The sequence below is a fragment of the Bombus fervidus genome, chromosome 4 (genome assembly GCF_041682495.2).
Source record: "Bombus fervidus isolate BK054 chromosome 4, iyBomFerv1, whole genome shotgun sequence".
In the NCBI taxonomy this organism is placed as follows: domain Eukaryota; kingdom Metazoa; phylum Arthropoda; class Insecta; order Hymenoptera; family Apidae; genus Bombus; species Bombus fervidus.
Genome location: NC_091520.1, coordinates 4039910 through 4057496, shown reverse-complemented (window position 1 = coordinate 4057496; position 17587 = coordinate 4039910). Strand labels below are relative to the sequence as shown.

General features: G+C 33.7%; 1 protein-coding gene and 1 long non-coding RNA gene across 2 annotated transcripts in view; both read right to left on the bottom strand.

Moving 5' to 3' along the window:
• The window catches only part of LOC139986243 (UBA-like domain-containing protein 2), an 89116-nt gene that overhangs the window by 65710 nt on the left and 5819 nt on the right, over positions 1-17587 (bottom strand). The window lies entirely within an intron of this gene.
• LOC139986245 (uncharacterized) lies at positions 15025-16548 on the bottom strand. The gene is made up of 2 exons (XR_011799601.2): positions 15440-16548; positions 15025-15288 (listed from the first exon to the last, which is right to left on the bottom strand). It is a non-coding gene; the product is annotated as an uncharacterized lncRNA (long non-coding RNA).

Below are 17587 nucleotides of genomic sequence, written 5' to 3'. Positions count from 1 at the left end.
GAAGATGATATCTTTCAATGTCAGAAGAATATAATTGTATCGAAAATAACCAAAAACACGTAGCAGAGCTAGTCGATCGACGTTAGCAACAAAGGAAGCTATCAGCATGTTAAATGGGTTTGAACGAGAAACGTTAAATTAGTTGGAACGAGTATCACTGTTTACTCGGGAAATTTGACATCGATTGTCAAAATAGCATGGAAATCCACGAGTGGCTGCGAAAGAAGTGGTATTTTTACATTTAGATAATCCAATAACCGGGTAACTTCTCTCGCGTGAGATAAAAATGAAGAGACACGTGTTGGTGTGTGACCAATTCTCCGCTCAAGTTTGACTCATTCAAGGCCTAGTCATAGGATAAACTGTCCTATGACGTGACGACACAGTTACTCATCGGTAACTTTCACTGTTAAGGGTTAACTCCGGATGTGATCATTCTTATTACTTTTACTTTCTTGCTTTACGTTATTTCGGTATTCTTATGCTCGCTAGCTTTTCCTATATTTGTTACAACATAATGCATACAATGTATAATAAATAATTATTGTTTTAGCCTTCGAATATTATATAGAGAAAAATTATATAAACAAAAATTATGTAGGAAAAATAGTATATATATAATCGTTCACGACGTCGAAGTACATATTTACTTTGCTGTCTTTTCCCGAGTTGTTTCTTGCTGATGCTTTTTTTATTCGCTCAGATAAAAGGAAGTCCTGATATACTCTCAATTAGTTCATGCAATTCGAACTGACATAACTTGGGAATTACGGCAGATTTCACGACACTTTGTACAATAATTTACCGACTAACAATATTCGTAGATGGACGAGTTAGTCAATTATAGATGATAAAATTATTACGTGAAAAGGGATAATTCGAATCTAGTAAATGCTGCTAAAACAAGCTGCTTGTAATTTGTAAAACTTCTATTCTTTCGTTACTAAACTTATTACGATTACGCAAGAGAGTCCATTAATAAAATGAATGAACGATGAATTTAACGTTGGAACGCATATACGTATAGAGAGTTACAAGAACCGCGTTGTAAACAAGTATATTTATTTAAGTAGATACAGTGACTTGCAAAAGTATTCATACACTTACCATAAAAAACTTTTATACGTATGTGTGTAGGTATATCGTGAATGTTATATAAAACATTTTGACATTGTATCAGCGCTATAATGAGACGCGATTATCATGATCGTATTAGCGTTTGAATCTAATATCAAATATACATAAAACTTGTAACATATTTATTGCAAACTTATATTTAGTATAAAATTAATATGTACACAGTATAAATAGTTGTCTTAACACATTGATTGCTACGTTGGTCATTGGAGCGCTTCAACTTCTTACAATTGTAAAAATTGTGTGAAAATTGACAGTTAGAGCATTTTGAATATAACCGATAAATAGAAGCCCCATTGAACAATTAAACATTTTTATTAAAACATCAATAGAAAAAAAAAAAATGAGAACAAATCTTCTATCTAACGGTGCACTGTGTTTGCATCCATATCTTTGAGGGGTAATCTACGAATACTAATATAAACACAGCTTAGAAAATAATCGTAAATGCTACTTTATAATCACGTAATCGAAGTTAGAAGTGTGCACATACCTTACTATTATATTAGAATGAGCAAATACTGTTTACTAATATCTCCTACACGTTTCAGCAATATATTCTGCGCGTTTTGCTTACGACGAAATAACCAATGCGAATGGTTTGTTGAAATAAACGAAACCTTATTATAATATGTCGCTATCAACTATTACCAAGGCGCTACGGTGGTCACCCGTGACCACCAATAAGATAAACGGTCCATTGGGGAAGAATGTTGTCTTACATCGTCGATTTATTATTATTTTGTCATTATATGCTTTGAATAATAAAAATACTCGCGTGGTGTCCTGAAACATGTGATTTCGTCATCTGTGCAAAATATACTTGTACTAAATATCTTATTTACTTGTGTACACATTTTCAGAATCGCTTAGAACTATAGCGATATAATCGCGATAATTGCGTGTCATCGCGGTGCTAATGAAATCTCAAACTGTTTCGTGTAACACGCGTGATACGTAAAAGACGAAACCGAGAAACGTAAGCTGTACTTGTCCAATTCCTGAAATAAAATTGTCGAACGCATTATTCTCGACACTCTGTCACACCTCGTAGATGATCGAGGTTAGCTTTGTACGTTGCGCGGCAACGTGGTCGTATGTTGTCGGTAAATTGCAAAACAGATAGCACTAGAAACGCGGCAGTTTTATCAGTGCTTTGGGCGATCGCGCGAAAGTTTAGCGAACGCGGATCACCCGTTCCCTGTATGTGCCCAGCCACTTCCAACCGACCCAATTGCCGCGGAAACTAGTACACAATTCTCGCTCGTTTCTCGCAGCCACGCGACATTCTCGCTTTCGCGAAGCTTTGAAAGTTGCTTTTTCCAAGAAAAACCATGACGCGGCCGCTCGCTTTTGCTCTTGTATATCCATCGTACACGAGCGTTTTCGTGTGGATTTCCATCGCGTTCCCGTCGAGTTTTCTTCGAAACTAACTTCTATAGCGTTGCACCGTTGCACGCTTCTAAAATATTAACCCTTGCATATGTATTTTTCGTTCCGATAGATGGTCTCTGGAGATACGAACACGCAACGACAAGCTACACGGAAAATGGTTATAACTTTCATCGTTATATCGCGCAGATGGCATCGATAAATCGTTAGTAACGAATCTTATCTTTATGTTTGCCTTGAAAAAAAAAAAAAAAAGAAAAAAAGAAGAAATGGATAACACGAACGACTCTAGACCGAGTACGGTTGATGTTAACCTGTATTGGAGTAACCCGTGTTAAAGATAACAAACAGTCAAATTGTTTGATCATTCGATAAAATGATGATGATTATGTTGTGTGGAAGCTTTCCACGAGTACACGATATATCTTCTGTTTAATACATTGTCTTCTATTAAAGACAATCAGGAAGATCGTTATCGTTATGCTTGTTACACTAATTGGAGCATACATTTGTACATGTATTTTCCATTTAAGAAGACGTAATTGTGTGGTATTTTGCTCGGTGGTGATGCAGAACCTACGAGGAGAATAAATTATTTCTCTTTCCTTTCGGAATTTCATGCTTTTCACGCAAAGATCACGCGCGTCGCTTTCATAAACACGACCGTTCTTCAAAAACGCTGATGTTTATCGCTTTTGATATTCGCGGCTCATGAAAGAAAATAAAATAAAAGACAGGAAAATAAAAAGAGTAATATGTATGTACACTTAGTTCGCTGTATTTTGTCTTTGATACGTTAGAGGTTTTACTCGTTTCGTCCTTATGCCCGACTTTTATCTGAACAGGTAGAAACGTTTCGTTTCTTCTTATTCACTAACACTTCGTACGGTTTTACGAATTATAGGATTTTCAAATTTGAAATTATGTCAATGTGTCACGTAATATTCGAACAGATCAAAAATGACGATTGTCCGTGTTCGTCTTCTGCCAGAGAAGCAAAGTGATGCCCAGAGTGATGGTTCTTTAATTTTTGTTCGACACAGTTTGATTTTCGTGGAGAAAGTATTCACGATATAACACTATTGCAGTTGAGTTCGTTTCAAATCACATTACAGATCAGTATCTGATCATCCTGATTTTCGTATTCGATCACGCTGATTTCAGCACGATAAATTTCTGGTATTTTAACATCGTGTTTGAAATAAAATCGAAACGAGAAATCGTGCGAATCAATAGCGACTTTTCCATATTCTGATCGAACTCGAGATATTTGTTAATATTAGAAAGCTACAACTGGGTCGAAAATGACCACAGTTACGTTATGAGGTTTTGAAACCATGACGGATATTATTCTTCTCTCATAGAAAGGAGACTAAAAAGAAAACACCCCACCGACCTCACTAAAGAAATAAAATAGTCAAACTCGAAGATGGTATCTCACTGGGGATAGCCATACACATGTTATTTAGTGATTAAGCTAGAAAAATTTACCGAATGTTCAACTGGACAAATTGTAAAGTACAAATTAAATAATAAAAAAAATATATTATTCTTGTAGAATCGGTTAATTTTTTATATCGCTCGATCACAATAAATCGCGATATAGATTACTTTGAGATGTCTTTAAATACTTAATTAGATACATTCAAGTACCAATTAACGATTGTTCTAATGTACCATTGTTTTAAAAAACATACCGATATGTCAACCGTTTAATGAATTTTCTTGGCACGTAAAAAAAAGTCAGTAACATTATATACATAATCGAGTGAATTGACGCAATACATGCGTCAATAGCAATGAATGTATTGACAGATATTGATCGATACAAACAATTCTTTACGAAGAGTATTTTAGTAATTATGTAAAATGTGCTGGGAATCTTCCCCGTCGTGTGTTGATCGCACTGTCAAAACATTGAAAACAAATATGCGAAGAATACGAGGGATTCGGTAGAAAAGTTCAGTTAAAAACTCTCTTTTCCTAGAAACGAATATTGAAATGATACGTAAAAGATCCTTATCTATCCAATTTAGTGTAAAATGTTTTCGCTTTAAGAGTATAGTAATGAGTATAATTGCGAATATTTATGTATTTATAAATAATTGAAAAGAGCAAAGGTCTATAAAATGGACATAATATGCAAAGTTATACAAGACAAGACGTTTAAAGTGAAAGATTTATAGCATATAATTATAAGTAGTTAGCATATAATTATAAGCAATTTCTATTTAGGTTCGTTTCCGTATGCTTAAAAATACAAAATTGTATGAACACGTGCAATAACGTGTTCGATGGTGGAAGAACATGGACTTTTCTATTAGAATTTAATTTTATCCCTATTTTTCACGAGTTAACGATCTTGTCGCTTGTATCGTTTTACTTCCAAGTCGCTTAATTATTAAATTATTCTTAATTACATTAATTTAATCTTCCTGCTATAATCGCAAGTCTTTATTTTAACGGCAGGTGAAAGATCAAACACCCACCCGTAATTTTTCCGTAAAAAATACAAGTTACCTCTTCAACGGATTATTTTCGACAAACTTTTAAAGAGTTCCACCTACACACACGTTCGTTGATCGTGCAAAAATCAGACGCAAACAGCTGTACAAATAAACTTGAGATTAACTTTCGTCATTGAAAAGATGCGATAAAGTTCATATATTTTCTGATGACAAAATTCTCTTTCAATTGCAATTCCTATTACTAATTTTCTTCGTCCAAGCTCCGCTTCCTATTTATGATGCTATTTTGTTCAAATTGTGTGCTGCGTTCGACGCTTAAAAATCTTAAACGATATTCGACAAATTTTCCATCCGAACTTTTTTCTAGCTCTGCTTCTTTACCTGCTTCGTTAAATCGAAAGAGAAGAGCGTAAAGTTAATAACGTGTGGATAATAAGCTAAAGAATTCTATTTGTATGCGAATAAACGTACAATTAATTATACCAATTGCACATGAAAATGCCATGATTGATCGAGAAACGAGGTAAAAGATACGTTCGACCGCCACGTGGATATTCTAAATTATCAAAACATTGGTAGAACCGTTCACGTGTTCCAATTTAAGCTAGAAAAATTTACCAAGTGTCCAGCTGGACAAATTGTAAAATACAAATTAAATAATAATAATAAAAAAAACGTGTTCCAATAAGTCTCAACAGGGTTGCGTTCGAGTCACGTAACGACAAAAAATCTGAAATAGATCTACTGTTCGAATCTTTCGGGCCGAGCCAGACGTACGTATATTATGAAAAGATTTTGAAAACGCTCGTCTGACGGGAAAAGGACGCAACAAAAACACAGTAAAAGAAATTTCCTATCTCGAAAGTCATGCTCAGACTGAAAAACGTCAGCTTCGTTGCATCCATCGATTATGAATTAACGCTTTCTGTAAATCTCTTCGAATCTTTCCAGATGCAAAATACTCTCGCGAAAGAATTCGTACGCTCTTTTACGACGTCCTTTACGAACGTGTTACGCGTATTATACGAAACATTTTGAAATTGCGTTGATACCGTAATGATTGATCGACGTTCAATTATCGCGATTACACCGGTGAAAATCTAAACGATTTCGAAAATCAGGACAGTGTTCAAGTACAAGAAAGTGTTTTGAAAAGTTGCAAGATATTTGGTGTAGATGGCAAAGATATTTAAACACACCATCGTCCGTGATATTGATAAGTCTCGATGTATTGTATTTATACTGTATAGAAATTACGTATTAAACATAAGCTTACAGCAAACATCTTGAAAGTTTCGCATATATTTTCAGACTAGCTTCTAATTTTGCCAATATAATCATGACAATGGTGGTGCACTATGGTGCTGATGAAGTTTCAAAATGTTTTACATAACACGCGCAACATGTGTCGCAATATGTGTTACGAGTCATAACTTATGATCGAACTAGCTTCCATGATGGTTACTGGATATTTGATCTAAAAATTGGATATTCTCTGAAACTCTTCAGAACTGTACGTTTCAGAAGGGATGAGACGATTCTTAGAATCCTTAACGATGTACGTCTTTGTGACTATTCCGAGAGGTTTTCTCCAGGTTTACAAGTTTTCTATTTTTTAATCAATTATTCTCCACACGCCGATGAAGTTTATATGGAAAGTCTTCCGTAACCGCTGACCAATGGCACGTTTATGCGACTTGCCAGTGAAAAACTGACTTTCTAAATATTATTGTTTCCTACTCTCCGTGAGAAGATAAAAAATAAATATTAATTTTTTGACGATGTAGCTCGAGAGAGGCTCGAACAAACCGTTGGATAATAACGTGCAGCGAATATAAACTTCCAGTCATCGTAATAGTCATCGCCCTAACTCGACTGTTAATATTCGTTTCTTACGAACAGACGAACGTATGTATTTTTTGCATCTGATAAAATCATTCATTCTTCTAACAATCGTTCTCGATTTTGTTACGCCATCGAAAGATTAAGAATTAATTACTTAGACATAGAATTAATTAATAAAGCATATGCTACGATTAGGAACATTTATTTAAAGTAACTTTTACTCTATCTTTTTGGATCATATTTTACTTACAGAAAAACTAAACATCCGCATTATATATCATCGTACGTTATCTCGGAAGAATAATATAGTTGATAATGATTGAAGATAGGACGAAATTTATTGGCTGGTTATATCCGTCAAGCTGAAAACTTCTGGTAAACGATATTTCGTATGCATCGACGTAACAAAAACCAATGTCGATAGAACATTTCCCGCGTGTTTTAACGTTAACCTATTCAGATAACAGATAATAAGATTTTTGTATGTTTTCTAACTATTTCTAGTTAGAAAATAATAGTTTTTCAAACTATTTCTTTCCTGTGTTTATCACAGCCTGATGAAAGATTTGTTTGTAAGAGATTCCGCGAAATAGAAGGCAGAACGTTGAGTTTCAGCATTTCTCGAAGAACGAAAATTTATTTTTCAATATATAATGTTGCAATTTTATATTTTCTTGTAGATATTACGTATCAAAGCGAAACACTTTATTTTGCATCATTCTCAACTTTTACTTCTAATTTTAAATAATACACATATAACATATTGCTACATTAGACTGATAAGAAAACACCCCACTGACCTGACTAAAGAAATAAAATAGTAAAACTCGAAGATGGTATCCCGCTGGGAATAGCCATCCACGTGTTATTTAGCAATCAACACGTTGACTGTCGCGTCACCCATATTTGGGTGACGGCAAAGTTTCTAATAGGGCGGCGTCACCCGTATTCGGGTGACTTTTAATTGATTACTTGCGAAGGATCGTCGTGGATATTTGAAAAGATATTCCATAGGAAGTAATAAAACTATTGAATCGTTGTAAAAGTAATACGAAAATTGTTTATTAAGAAAATTATATAGAATGTAAAACATTGAAGCTTTTTATACAAAGCTGAGGTTGGTCGGAACAATTTGGGCAATAAGTTGTTTTCTTTAAATTCTCTCGTGTCTTTGATCGGTCCGTTCAACGTTTTATCTGCATAACATAGCTTGCATGCGCGTCTAATGCTTCTTCCGGAATCATTTTATGCTGTCTCCGTGGAAGACAATGATTTTTTGTATTTTCAGACAACTCTAATAATTTTGCAGCTAATAATTCTCTAAATCTTCTAATATGTACATCCTTCCTTGTTGCAATTTTGTAAACCGTCAAAGCGTTTACAACAGAAATTCCCAGGAGGAGTTGAATGCCAAGTTTTCGGTACCATTTGATTCCTTTTCTAATTGTGGCGGCATAAACCACAATTAGAAAACACAAATTAGAAACCATTTGGTCGGAATAATCTACACCACACTCGTGGCCTGAAGGAGATTTCACTGAAAACACGCGCGGCAGTCAACGTGTTAAGTTAGAAAAATTTACCGAATGTCCAGCTGCACAAATTGTAAATTACAAATTAAATAATAAAAAAAAAATATAACATATTAAACTGTAAAAAGTACAAAATACATTGAACACCTTGCAATACTCGGAAAATTTTTATTCCAATTAATACGACCTGGTCAGCGATAAAGAGAACATGAAAAATATGTTAAACTCGAAACTCGTTAAAATTGATATTCCTTCTTTTTCTGTGGACTCTCCATGTTATATCAAAGGTCCGTAATTCGTGGAAAAGCCAGGAAGATCCCATGACGCAAAATGGGACGGAAATTAAGAACGAGAAAATTATGTCTCTGCTTTTGAGAAAATTGAGTTTGAAAATTTGCAGTGTATGTATATCCAGTAGCGAATAAGAGTTTAAGACAGCTACTTATCTGCTAGATTATCGTACTATATACATATATATATATATTATACTAAGATAATAAATAATCAACATTTCGTAGTTGTCCTTGCAACTACATGACACTCGCGCTTTATCTACGAACGGCTACGAGACTTTTAAAACACGAACGATACTCGAGAGGATAAATATGAAACGAATCGATGCTGTACTCGCTGCGGGCATTACTTTGGGACGAACGTTCGAATTCAGTGGTGCACCGAATTAATCGAACGATGATAAAACTATCTGCCACGACATACTACATTTATGGTAGCAATCGCTGGATTCAAGTGAAAATCGCGTGTAAAGCCAGCGATCTGCGCTAAGAAGATAGACGAATTGTTACGTTACCTCGTAACAAGAAAAATACATTTGATTTGATAGAAAATAGAAATAGATAGAAAATATTGCCATAGCCTGTAAGCAGGCGCTATTGTGGTACCTATGAGTATAGAAAAAAGAAAAATAATGCAGAAACCATAAATCAAAGAAACAGCAGCAAAGACCACTGTCTATCCTGAAATGAAACGATCATCCTGATTTTGAGCTCGAAGGACGCGGAAGAAACCAATGCTCAGTCGCAAAAGTCCGACGCTGAGCTTATTATTTACCGAATGTTCAGTTGAACAAATTGTAAAGTACAAATTAAATACTAAAAAAAAGTCTTATTCTCGGATGAGTCGAAATTTATTTGGTATAGCGAACGATTGCGACTATTTCAGTAGCATTTTTCAATAGCAGCTACTGGCTGTTTGGTGTTTAGGATATAGAGCGACATTCTACGAGAAAGGTAGTCGTCTTAAACTTTTGTCTGCTAGTGTACGTAGATTTGCTGAATTCCCAACTAAACGAGAGTAGGTAATTGATAAGGATAATTGATCAGCAGGTTAGTTTACGTGTGAAAATAAACGGAAAATGTAGAATAAAATTACAGCAACACATCGGCTAAATCGATTTACCGCATGTCCTTATTGGACAAATTGTAAAGTTTCTTAAAAGTACAAAAAAAAAAAAAAAAAAAAAAAAGAAAAAACTGTACATAGATTATTGTGGTTGAAGTGACATAATACAAATAAATAGATGCAGAATAGAGTTCCGATTATACGAAATGTCCGATTAATCGGCACACGTTCCTCGACTATTCTCCAGCAACCGTCGCGAATCCTATTTCGCATAAACGAAGAAGTCGAATGCATCTAAACAGTTGATTAAACGAACGAAACAAATTATCTCTGCATTCGTCATGATGGTTTTCTTCGTTTTTATCACCTCATAGGTACAGTCTGATTATGTGACACTGCTTTGGTCCTGAGAGATTTCACTGTGTCTCTGCTTCAATGAAGAATAACTTCAATTTTCCCAAAGCAAGCAAAAGCATTTGTATATGTTTGGTAATGTAACAATGGTACAAGGAAAAACGTAGAATCGAAGATTTTTGAAGAGAGGAAGTTTCTGAAAGAAACATCGTTTACAAGTTACTGTTCGCGCGGTTTGCAAATAAAGTTTCGCCGCCGCGTATTCTTGCGGGTAAAAAAGAAATGGCACACAGCCATGCAGTGGTGGTGCCTCGTTAATTTTTTAAACTCCTCAGATATATCTGGCATTGTTTTGATATTTCGCGGGTACTCAATGCGCTTAAAACGTGCTCAAACAATTTCAGAAATCTCTCGGCAACGTCAGACGCGAAAATAAATTCTTCGTCTTCCTCGATTCATTCCATGAACCAACGACACACATAAATTATCGAAGAAAAGAGAAGAAGAAGAAAAGAATGGGAACAGGTCGGTTGAATCGTCACAGTCGATTTTGTTTGACCTTCGTGGAATAGCGAAACGAAGGTATGTATATACAGGTTTGTTAACGATGAGAGACACTGATGGCGACAAAAACAGAACAGATGGACTATGCCAGATGTCACCGCAATGGGATCGTCGCGTCGTAATCTTGCCGCTCTTCTAGCTTGAAAGCCGGCCTCTGAAAAGGATCTCTCGATAAAACGGCATAGCTTGACGATTGGTACCAAGATAATGGTAACAATAGTCTTATTTCTATTATTCGTCGCGCGTCGGCCGTGCAATTATATCCTAATGGCACTTGGCATTCGATGCTAAAATTAACCGTTCCTGGATGAAACGAAAGGAGTGGTACGTACAGTGAGCGTCACGTAACAACCGAGCCAGCAAACTCGACGAGATGACGGATTTCAGATTTCTTGATGAACAGGTCGGAATAAAAACGAGCTATGACTACGAAAAGTATGCTAGTCTATCGTGGTGTACTACGAACAGCATCGCATTTATTATTGGGTTTGTATACCAATTAATTAAAGCCGACTGTAACAAATTTCGTATCGTTTAGTAATTTAGAACGTAATTAAAACACGCTACAGTGGAAATTAAGATATGTGCATATAAATACTTCTCGTAGCTATTGTATATTCTTTTGAATACCTGTTACAGGCATTTCAATTCTTTAACGATAGTTAAAAATTTAATATACAATAGCAGAAGACTTCAACTAATTAAATATATATATATTTTTTTATTCATTTTTGCCTGCCAGCTACATGAGATTGATTTACACGGGTTTCTTCAAATTACGAATGAAATTACGAATATCATAAGAATAGTTGTTTTTATGGGAACAATTAATTTTCATTCCATGATAAGTCGAATACTGTATCTTGGCACACAGTGGCACACGAAAGTGTTAGAACACTATTAGAATTTTAATTTTATGGTTATATTATACGAGACATTTCGAAATGTCATTAACACCGTAGCGAAATGCGATTATATTATGATTATATCAGTGAAACGAATGTAAAAATATGTAGAGAAGTTACAAGATATTTGTCGAACGCATATACTTCGCGAACATCATCAAGATATTGTACGGTTGATTGTATCATTCGTTTTATTAATAAGTCACAATATGTAGTGAGATCATCTCCAGCACTAATTGTATGTTTAAAACTACTATTCACGTCGTATACTAATTTTTCACTAAGCGTATGCTTTCAATAAATGTTTTGCAACTTTTATATACGTTTTTGAATTGGTTGCAAATTTGGCTATCATAATCACGATAGCTGTGTTTCATTACAGTGCTAATGAAATGAATGAAAACTTTCCTATAATGATTTTGTTATGGTAAGTGCTCGAATATTTTTTTGAATCACTGTAGATTATTTTTCACTATATCGCGAGTCTCGCTTCTTATTACTAGCCTTTACTGTGTAAACGTAACTATCGTAGGTTTTAAAATGTTAGTAATCTTTAAAAAAATCTGTAAAACTTCGTACAATGTCTTCGATCATTCTAAGTTAAATTACAACACTCGTGGTGTACCGTTATGTTCGAATTAGCTCAAACACGAAACACCTACAGTAGAAATTGAACGCGTTTATTATTTAAAAAGTAGAGAAATTTGATAAGGGTCACGTTTATTTAAACGTGTATGGACAAACGAAATCATCGCTTCTATCGTTTAAAATATTGTTTTCGGTGAAAAGAATGGACAAATCTAACCTGATACAATGTAACTGTTTTCATAAACTTTGAACATTAAAAGTGAAGCGAGCCAAAAAGTCATTCATTCGTCAAAATGTTTTCTCGTTTCATAAGAAAAAGATTAAAGTGAAATAATCAAAATTGAGGAAAGTTACTAAGCTGTGTAATTGCCAAAAATATGTAGTTCGATTGAAGAAAAGAATGTCAAAGACCTTGAAAAGTATGACTTTAAGAGGTAAAACTCATAAATTATAATATTCGTCATTCTACATCACCACTTTCCCTCCAACGCAATTTTTTGTATCGACTAAAGTATTAAAGTAAAGATATTATGCAATGCAATGTAAACGAAACACACTGTATAGTTTACTTATCTACGCTTATCCACACATTATCGTTTAAAATTATTACTCTTTTCGTATTTTAATATTTACGCATATGTACACTGAATTATAGGTAATATATAATAATAGTAGTTATTATTATACGTAAACAAATTATACGTAACAATAACGTACAATGAATTATTGTAATTCACTGTATTCACGGAATTCTAGACAGAACACGTTTAACTTGGATCATTATGAATCAACAATCCTGAAAGAATCAGGTATATATGAAATGATTGATTATTCAATTATAATTTTATTCTCTCATAAATAAAGAAAATTCTATAAATAATTACGGAGGGCGAACTAATTAAAAATATGCAGACATGCATAAACTTATTGGATAATCGCGAAAGCACTTGGTCTATTGTGTATTTATACCGGCATAGACGAGATAGCGAAAGAAAGGAGGCAGAGAATAAGAGAGACAGAGAGACAGAGAGAGAGACAGAGAGACGGGAAAGGTACCGACCGGGGTAACGTACAGAAACTTGCCAGTACTCATTAGAACCCGTGTCGTAATCTGTTGTTAAACGCGTTAGCAGCCGAGCAGAGAAAGTTTTCAGACTGAATTCAACGAACAGACTGAATTCTCTCTCCTCTTATTTCTCTGTATTCTCTGTCAAGACAACGCAGCATCAACTATTACGAGTATTCCATTCTGTTCAGGTGCATTATACTTACTATTCGAGTATTTCGACCAGAAAGTTTTCTTTCTTGTTCTATTACGTATAAATAAAAAGTCACCTACACTCGAATGTACAGGGTGTCTCAGTAATTCTGTTACAAAACGATATCCTCGTTACTTTTAATGAGACGAGGAGATGCTTAAAGCAATGAATTATTTGGCTCGAAGAGACGCATGTTACGATGCGAAACATATTTGTAGAAATTTATATGTTTACGTTTTCTTTTTTAAAGGCCACGCTTTTTTATGTACTAGCTGATGCGTTCTCTTATTTCCTATACAAAAATGTCGCGGAGATGTTTGATTCAAGAGATATCTCAATTTTAATTTCATGAAATTTACCGTACGAAAAACCAGAAACGTACAAACACAAGTGTTCCTTTGCTTGTATTTCATATGTAAAGTTCTCAACGCTAATGTTGAAGTATTCTTTAAATATTACTTATTGATCTTATCTTGCAAATGTCTTAATGTCTTACACAGGGAATAAATCAATGTATCCTCAATTACAGAAAAGATAACGATTGCAAAAAAGATATGAAACAAGTTTTTTCGTATTTTTCTACATGTAGTTGTGAATATTTTATTTTCATTCAACGAAAAAAGACAATAAAATACAACGCCCTAAATAAAATGCTAAATAAAACGCAGTGAATGAAATACAATGCTCTGTTAAATGAAACGTAGTAAACGTTGTAAATGAAACATCGATATACAAGGTGTTTCGTTTATCTTGTATTCGTTAATATTTTAATACCTTTTATCGATATGACAGAGTTAATTAGTTTAGAATTTAGAACAACAAACATGATTCATGAACATTTTCCTTCAAGGCCTGTTTGTTTTAAATTTTACAAAATTATTATCATTTCTTTCAACTGGGTTTGTACATATTTTTCAAGCCAGTCGACGTAATTGTTCTATTTTTTATAAAAGGATATTAAAGTATTAGCGTCTGAAAATGGTTAATTTAAATAGTATTTTAATTTAATCAATTTTAATTTTGTGAAACTTGTTGCATGGAAATGTGCGGTATGAAGATGCATTGATTGGTGTATAATATATGCAACTACATTAAAATGCTACTTTAAAAAATGATGACAAGCTTGAGAGGCTGAAAAAGATTACCTTGAAAAAAGAAAAAATCTTGAATCACAACATTCGGTTGTCTGAATCAACTTAAGCTTTAGTCTGACATAATTCTTTACATAAGTAAAACTAACCAACGAGTTGTAAGATATTTACGAACCCAAGATAAAAGAAAACGTACTGTATAGCAAGCTATAAAAGTATATGGTTAGACTGCAATTTCTGGCGTATTTATGTGAAATTTAAAGATACAAAAATCCACGTATTTTAAATGTGTGCATAAAAATATAAAATAACATGAAAATTCCCGGTCTAAATTTATGTTTCATTCTATTTCGCATAAAAGTTGCTTTGACAAGGGAAAAACAAGCAATAATATTATGTTATGAAGTTTAAATTTTCTACTTTTTTGTCATTATCAATGTATTAGTAATACCTTTGAAGTTATCAATGTTAAATTTAAAATCGTACTAAATATAGGTTCTATCAAAAATTGCAATACATTTTCAATTTACCATGAAAATAAAGTTTCATAGTATGATTCTAAGTAAAGACCGATGCAAAAATCACAGCGTGCATTTTGTTCTTATGTTTAGCAATGAACAACAATCTCTGGCTATCGTGTGCTACAAGTTGGTTGTTCAACAGATATTTTTTTTTCTTCGTAATTCAATAGAATAATATTCACGTATGTTCACTAAAATAAATACTTTTAGTTCAAAATGTGATGTTACATCTCCTTATCGGTGTACGTTATGTTGTACTCTTAATATATTTGCCTATAACAAACATTATAATTGAATTATAACTAGTGGGACAAGGTAAGAATATTTAAATATTATGTTATGTATATTGATTCATAATTTAAATATGCGAATGTTTTGTTCAAATAAAAGGAAGATATATTAAACATCTTTTGTGGAAACAAACCTTCGTATTTTATCACGATTTGTTGTTGATATTGCTGATAATCGTTTCTAGTGATATAATATTTCCTGTTAGATACTTTTAATTGATTCTTTCGATTCCTTTATTTACATTTCACGTGAAGATTACGCGGGAAAAATATGATAAGTACATATAGTTCTGCTGATTTTCTGACTTACATGTTATTTAATAGTTAAAAAATTCTACCATGTTTATATAATAACTGAAGATATCAGTAATCTGATAGATTTAACGATATCAGCCTTTTGAAAATAGCTGGTAAATTCACGGTATTGTGAAATAAATAAATAATATTGATTTAGTAGATACATTATATCGGTAACAGGTTTAGTAAGATTGGCCTAGTTGATGGTATCGTATAATAAATAACAAATATAGTGATTGCATATTACTCTGCGCAACTAATGTTATTTATATCTTTTGAATTTTCAAGACAGTGACAAAAAACACACGTCTAATCCCAAAATCAAACGAAGAAATAATTTCGATGCGGAATTGGTTGACAACATATCGACTTCTAAGGTTGCTCCTTTATAAAAGCCAGGAGGAGACGTAACTTATGTTTATCACCTTTGGTCTTCGCGTGTATTCGAGTTTCTCGTAAATACAATATCAAATTTTCCCGTGAAAAAATTATTTTCTACGTGTTTTTAGTATTTTCAAGTTTTAAACCTTTACAGTTTTCTGACACCCTCTGTGTCGATTTTACCTGCGTCAATACGGTTTTAAGACGAGACGCAGAAAGTCACCTTGGCCGAATATTCCGGCGACTAATCGGAAACGTACGCGGAACGTTCTAATTAACGAAAACGGTTTCGCACGTTTTGGGAATAATTTGGATATATGTACATCTCCGTAAAAAATCCTCCATTTCAGTAAACAAGCGTCTAAAATTTCCTGAAATTAGTCAAATTCAAGTATATTTGAGAAATCTCCAAGGTCGATTCTCTAGAAAACTATAATAAAAATAAAACTGTATTTTTGACTTGTTTTTCCACATAGAATCAGCTTACTGCTATCGCTATGATTTCTAGGACATCAGGTTCCTAGATCTTATGTTTATCCATTTCCCAAATATATAAATCTCCAAGGTCGATTCTCTAAAAAACTATAATAAAAATAAAACTATATTTTTGACTTGTTTTTCCACGTAGAATCAGCTTATTGCTATCGCCATGATTTCTAGGACATCAGGTTCCTAGATCTTATGTTTATCCATTTCCCAAATATATGATCCCACTAAAATAAAAAAAAAAACTTGACCTTCATAATATTTACGTGGCAACATACAGAAAAACTAATAACATCAGAATATACCTGCCTCGGTACGATTCAAGTCTTATCTGAAACATTTTTTACTACGGATCATGACAGTGACGTCAACATCAGCTGAGACAACCTGTATACATGTAAGTTTTCAATGGTAAGCGTTAAAATACTTTTATAAGCCACCGTGTATTTTCACAGTGTGTTTTGGATCAGCAAATGTCCCAATACTTATGAACAGGGATGAACGTAACAGGCTGGCTGTGTTTATTTTAAATGATGCGATGGTTATTTTCACAAGATGACGTAACGATATAATAGTAACGGAATGACATTAAATATTAGCAATCCTGCGCGGTTCTTACGAAAGCACGCGTTCCAAGCGACGACTGAGGATTACAATTTGACGTCTAATATCGTGTTGCAATCGTTTAGTAAACATAGCGCTAAACAATCGATTCGATCTCGCAATCATCTGCCGATCAATTTGGTGCCGCGTCTTATGGTAAATTGCCAAAGTCTGCTGACAAACCATGGCTTTTCTTCGCGGTTTCCATGTTGATGATATCACTTTCACACTCTGCTTTATTCGTAACATTCTGTAACGTGGTGTGATTTTTAAAAAGCGTACGTATCGATGGCTTACTGCACATTTTGAACATCGTTTGTTCGTTGTTTGTGTAATTGGAATTTTTATATGCAACAAATAGTTCCTGGCTGTTTCTTTATGTTGCGAAGTGATTCTATGTTTACTTCTCAAATTTGTCAAAAATAACATTTCTCTTTGTTGTATTTAGTATAGGGATATTTTCAGGAATCATGAAACTGATCCTAAAAAGGATGAATGCACAATTTGCGATGCAC